Source organism: Pagrus pagrus (assembly GCF_965226575.1).
Source record: "Pagrus pagrus genome assembly, chromosome: 10".
NCBI classification, from domain to species: Eukaryota; Metazoa; Chordata; class Actinopteri; order Spariformes; family Sparidae; genus Pagrus; species Pagrus pagrus.
Genome location: NC_140194.1, coordinates 27,632,491 through 27,639,692, shown reverse-complemented (window position 1 = coordinate 27,639,692; position 7,202 = coordinate 27,632,491).

The window sequence follows — 7,202 nt, the reverse complement described above, 5'->3', positions numbered from 1 at the left end:
TTTTAACTTCCAATATTGTTATTTCCTTTCTTAGATCCTGTTTCTGTTCAGCAGATCGACATTTAAACTTGACTGATCTTAGAAAGGCCATTGAGTCAAAATTCTTTGTTATTATGTGAAATGTATATACATTTAAATGCTGCAAACTTCTGATAAATTCTACTTCATCTGTTATTTGCATGTTGGAAACGGTGTCCTAATGCCACAGTGTACCTTTTTACTACTCTTTACCCTGTGTCTTTACACTAAAGTGCCCAGTTATTTACCTGTTTTATTTTCTGATTTATAAGATACTTGATTTGAATAATGGCTTTTTTAAGGAGCAGATTTTCATGTTCAAATTTAATTTCATCCTGGGCATTAGTATTGATTTATCTACTCGGTCAATCTCTTTATCTTTGTTGTTCTTCTTTTTATCTAAAAAAATTATAGGATACTAAAACACAACATCCAGACAGACACAGTCTGTTCACCCTGCTGCCATCTGGCAAAAGAAACAGAACTATCCACAATGTACCACCAGACAACAGAGCAGCTTTTTACTCCTCCTGAATTTATTCTCAACACTCCATCATAAAAAAAGTGTGTAGAAGTAGAAACTCGATGCAGATTACAGATCATGTCTAACATATGATAGAAGTTCTCTGATATGAAATTGTAGCGATACGTTTTTGCATGTGAATAATATACGTAGTCTAATATTGTGGAGTGAATTACCCTTCATACACTGAACAAAAATATAAACGCAACACTTTTGTTTTTGCTCCCATTTTTCATGAGCTGAACTCAAAGATCTAAAACATTTTCTATATACACAAAAGAACCATTTCTCTCAAATATTGTTCACAAATCTGTCTAAATCTGTGTTAGTGAGCACTTCTGCTTTACCGAGATAATCCATCCCACCTCACAGGTGTGGCATATCAAGATGCTGATTAGACTGCATGAATATTGCACAGATGTGCCTTAGGCTGACCACAATAAAAGGCCACTCTGAAATGTGCAGTTTTGCTTTATTGGGGGGGGGGGGGTCAGAAAACCAGTCAGTATCTGGTGTGACCACCATTTGCCTCACATCTCCTTCGCATAGAGTGGATCAGGTTGTTGATTGTTGGGTTAGGGTTAGGCACAGGTGTGCCTTAGGCTGGTGGAGACGGCTTATGGTAGAGAAATGAACATTCAATTCACGGGCAACAGCTCTGTAGGACATTCCTGCAGTCAGCATGCCAATTGCACGCTCCCTCAAAACCTGCGACATCTGTGGCATTGTGCTGTGTGATAAAACTGAACATTTCAGGCCTTTTATTGTCTCTGGATACGACAAAGAGCGTGTTCCAGTTCCTGCCAATATCCAGCAACTTCGCACAGCCGTTGAAGAGGAGTGGACCAACATCCCACAGGCAACAATCAACAACCTGATCAACTCTATGCGAAGGAGATGTGAGGCAAATGGTGGTCACACCAGATACTGACTGGTTTTCTGACCCCCCCAGACCCCCCCAATAAAGCAAAACTGCAATTCCCGAGTGGCCTTTTATTGTGGCCAGCCTAAGGCACACCTGTGCAATATTCATGCTGTCTAATAGGCATCTTGATATGACACACCTGTGAGGTGGGATGGATTATCTCGGCAAAGGAGAAGTGCTCACTAACACAGATTTAGACAGATTTGTGAACAATATTTGAGAGAAATTGATCTTTTGTGTATATAGAAAAAGTTTTAGATCTTTGAGTTCAGCTCATGAAAAATGGGAGCAGAAACAAAAGTGTTGCGTTTATATTTTGTTCAGTGTATATATCCTGTTGTTTCTAACATTGTAGTGTATGCATGTGCAAAAGTCACATTGCAGGACGCACAATGTCAAATAAGGTAAATTAACTAAAGATTTCTCATTCTTCTCATTTTCATTAACTACTGTACAAGAAAAGTGTGTCTGATGTCACATAATTTAGTCTGATTGATGCACTGAGTTTGATCAGTTCCTAATGTGCTCTGGTGAAGGATGCTCTTCATCAATTTATCAAACAACAAAAGCAGTCTCCACTTTAGTCGACTACCACACCCTTACAATGAAGATGACTCTGTATGCACAGTCTGTGTAAACGTCCATGTAACGCAGCTGTCACAGATAGTGTGACAAAACATTTTAAAACATCCAGCAGTAAAGATTACAGAACTGCTTGTATCTCAGTGGAGACATCCTGCACTGTGTCCTGAACATAAAAACTGAGTTTACATCAGACAAAGCGGGGTGTGGGGGATACTGTGCTAGTAGTGTTGCTAACCGCTGACAGCTGTGTTAGTGAACTCCCCAATCATCTTCCTTTCCACATGTTTAGGTGACCTAAGCAAGACACTGAACCTCAGTGCCTTGCATGACATCATTGGTGTAAATGAGTGTATAAATTGTAAAGTGCTTTGTCCTTGACTGTAGAAAAGCCCTTTATAGGATTACAAGACAAGATGATATCTACTATATGGACATCTTTGTTGAAGTTAGACATTCTTTCCCCATTGCAGACATTGTAATGATGACACAACTAATAAAGTGGTACAGAATCAAAGTAGCTGAAGTGAGGCTGAGCTCAGATGTGTGAAGCACTGACTCTGATGGTTGCTGCTTGCAGCTTTACTTTTGGGTCATTAGTCCTATTTGCTTCAGTTGTCATTAAAGGGGAAAACCACCGCTTGAAGCTTTATTTTGGTATGCATTCTTACAGCTTTCTGTACAGTTAATGTTTCACCATGAATTCATTATGCATTCATATCCCAGATATAAGTCCTATGAAACTGGGACACAGGCCTGGTTTAGCTTTACACACTGGTGCACATGATGCATTTGGATTAGTGGTGCAGGAAATTCAAAACAGGTACTCTCGGGGATTGTGCCACAGAGCAGCCCATCACAATGTGAAGTGGTGGCTGTTGTTTGACTTCTCTTAAGATTGCTCAATGAGCAGGGGTAAAGATGAGGGTCTGACTCTGTGCTCCACGTGTCTGTCTGTCTGAGACATGGAGCATACGGAGCAGAGAGCTCGCTGAGTACACTGTGTTCTCTCATTGTGTGTGTGTATGAAGGAGGGGGTGTGTGCAGAAATGCTCATGGATTTTCCAGTGAACAGAGTGTTATACTGTGTTGGCATGCTGCTTTTGCATGCTGGTTTGTCATTTGATGCATTTAAGGTCCAAAGATTCAAAGGTTCATTCAATCATGATTTGACAACACAGGGTTTTAGTCCCTTTATGCTACACAAGAAAAACTATTTTTTAGGATAAAGTGCTGATGATGATATCTGAAGCCTCACAGTCTGAGGAATGCAGCTGCTCTGTAGTCTGGTGGTATGGCAGCAGATACTTCTGTGTCATCGGGTGGCGGAAGCAGGTGCTGGTGTCAGTCTGATTGCCAAATGGGAATTAGAGAGCTCTCCAAACATAGCCCTAAACCAGCCCAAACCAGCATTTAAAAAACAAACAACAAAAAAAAACTTTAAAACCTCAACCTAAACAAATCTCATAGTTTTTAAATTAAAATTTTTATGTGTTATATTTTATATTATTTACACTATTGTGAATTGTGTATTATGCAGCGCAAGCAAGTTGACTTTGATACCGATCTAAAAGTAGTGCAATCAAGGAATGTTTTGGTGAGTGATTAACAGAAATACAATCCATGATTAGGAGTAAGGTGTTCTGAAGCAGTTGTTCCCTACCCAGTGTTTGGGAAAGCAAGATAAATCTGATGATTAATGTAAATAAATATGAATATGTCAATGTATGTTACGGACCCTCTAACAGAAAAGCTCGTAAAGAGGATGCAACATATTCAAAAGGACGCTCAGACAAACAAATTAAGGAATAAACCAAATGTTATTAATAAATCAAGAAAAGAGTAAAACTAAATACCAAAAGAAAAGGTTGGAGAACCCAGCCGAAATAAACAAAAGGAGAAAATCGCTGGGCCAGCCACGCAGTGGGCCGTCGCACCCAGCTATCCCCTCTGAACTAAACAAGAAAAAATTATTCTAATCCTAGATTAACTAAAGAAAAAACAAAAACTAGACTGCTGGTGATCTCCAAAACAAGACTACAATCAAATTAACAAAACAAATGCCCCAGCACTGAAAACATGTGGGGGACAAAGGTAACAAAGGAGACAAGGTGAAAAATCTCCTCCTTTTGGTGTCAGCTGGGCAGTGGCTTCTGAGAGAGCGTGGCTTCCACTCAATCCTCCTTACATGCTCTCAGGTAACTGCGACACCCCTGGACAGGTGTGTCTTCCTGAAAGAAAACAGACACAAAAGGAAGAGAGGGCGCCAGAGCGCAACAGAGAGAGAGACAGAGAGAGAACACAACCAGTCGGGCACAACAACCATCCCTATAGGCCCACACATAACAATGTAATACAAATGATATAATACAAATCAACATACCATTAAATGCAACAGAAATATTATTAAAAATAAATGTAGGGTTAAATACATTTATGAAATATGACAGAAACATGACAGACATTGTACTCCTTCTGAGCCCTCCAGACTGATATGTGTGTTAACTGATAGTATTTGAATATCCTGACCCATTTATAACTCTAGAGAATTAAAAAAAAAGATCAAGTTGATTTTCATTCTGGAATTTATTTAATGTTTTGGAGAAAGTTTCCACTGATTTCATAAGGAAGTTTCTTGTATTAATCTGAAGCAGAAACTATTTGGTATTAATGACAGCAATAAATATTTACTTGTGACCTTTGGCTATTTTTATTATGTTGCCTTTCAAAGAAAGCTGCTTAGAAACCTGGCTCCATGATGTTTCCTCAGTAGGACATCATTTATGTTTGGGCGCCATCTGTTGGCTACTCATTGAGGAGGGATCCTGTAAGAAAAGGATATAGGATATAGTAACTACTGAATTAAATTACTTTAGTTTTGTAGTATATCAAAGTAACCACTTGTTATTTAAATGTCCCACTTCACAGCAAACACCTTTTCAAAACATAGTGTACAAAGAATTACATATTTATGACCATTATCCTATTGACATACTGCCAATTATTAGTCAACGTATGGTCTCCCATATATTTATATTAATTTGTACATATACATATCAACAACAAGACTCACCCTACATGTCTTTGATATGTATTTGAGCATATCTCATTAATATTTTAAAAAATACATACAACATGAGCAAAATAGACACAGGTAAGTGGTCGTGGAATATAACTAACTAGGCCTACACTTCCTCAATTACTGGGGTAACTCCACTAGTTCTACACGTTGAAGTGAGTTTACAGGTCTTGGGCAGAATAACTGCATATGTGGAAAAGTAGTATAAAGCCTTTTGTGGCCTTTTGAGGAAGCTGCATGTAAAGTGACAAATTGCCTCTCGTGATATCACTCACTGGCAAGTTGCATTGTGGGTAATGTAGGTGGCAGGCTTTAAAAAGGAAGAAGAATGTGTGGAATAATAAAGGTCATATCTCTGGTTCTGCTGTATCGATTTTGATCATCTTAAACTGTCTAACAGTGTCAGAGAAGTGCAATGCTAGACCAGTGGACTGCACATTTCTTAATCTGGCACACATTTCCTCTGTTTTCTGTAACTGGAAAGTCAGTTATAATGTAAGTCACATGTAAGTAAGAGGAAAACAAATGACATTTAGATTTATGTCGTTAATATGTAAGTGTATTTTTTATTTTTTTTTTATTTACATCCGGTGTGTTAAGTGAAGCTCCTGCAGGTGAGGTTGGAGCAGTGCTGCAGAGAGAGAATGCTACAACAAGACATAACAAGAACTGCTTTCAACAAACAGGTAAAGCAGGAAATTAGGTGTTGTTGTCTTCAAAATAAAAGGTTTGACAGTTCCATGGAAGATTAAACATATTATTTAAAATATGTACAAATCAAAATGTGAAAAGTGAAGTATTTTAACTAAGTTACAGGTGAAAAAGCACTGAGATAACTGTAGATGTATAGTTTTAGCTGGCACAAAAGCAAAAGGGCGTGCAGTTTGTAAAGTCGATATATGTAACAGCACATAGTGCAGGAGAATAGGACAGTGTTTGTAGTGTCAGAATCACTAAGATGCACACAAGAAGAAATTAAATAAGCAATTGAGAGCTTAACAAATCTTAGATTTTAAATGTATAGAGCATTCTGTAGTCTAAGTTTTGGAGCCAGCATTGACCACAGTGGCTCAATTTTCCAGCTGTGATGGTTGCAGCCTGGATAATGTGGTTTTTTTTACAAAGTCATGTCTTCTGTTGATCTACGCTGATCTGTTATGTACTTGTCACAACCATAAGCAAAAGGTAGCTCAAGTCACCAAACTCTCTCTCACTGAATTGACACTGCCAAAACAGCAATATGCCAGTTGGCATCAAATTGCTGGAAGAGATTTGGAATGTAGGTCATGAGTTAATACTATGATTCAAAAATAACCTAATAGCAGATAGAATATAGTTCTATTTGTCCCTCCTTATTTCCTTTAAATTCACACCAGGCACTACAAATCACAATCTTTATATTATTACCAACCACTTCCCAAAGCATATACCATAAGTGTCCAGAAACTGGCTGCAATTCATTTTGGAATGCATGAAAATCAACTTGCAGAGACTTAAAAACTTGCTTGAGATGAGTGACACAGTTTGTCCACATTTTTTTGTAGGGAGCCCTTTGAAAACTTCCATGAATGGTGCTCTCCAACATCCACGGTTGGAAATGTCACTGCTGAAAAGCATTGCATTCAATAACCCATGTGAATATCCGCTCAGCAGACAATTTTCTTTCAACAGAATCTTTGCTGACAGCCTGAAATCTCAGTCATTCGTTGGGATGTTATTAAATACATCAACGGTGCAATAAAGAAAAATTAAAGACAGTCGTAAAGGCAGTAAATCTCTCAGGTTTGATCAGCACTAATTTTGAGCCCCTGCTATGTCAATTTAAAGCAGACATGGTTAATATTTAGAAGATGACTTGGGCTCGTAGGTCTAATTACCTATTCCAGACACTACGTGTAAGGATTCCTCCAAAATGTTTTAAGCAGTTTGATGGGCTCTGTAATTTGTTTCTTTGACATAACATGATTAACTTGCACAGGTTGCAGAGGCCGGTGGACCAAGGTGGGCTGGGCTTTCCAAAACTCCTTTTATACCATCAGGCTTTTGGTTTAAGACATCTCTGGCCCATTGGACTC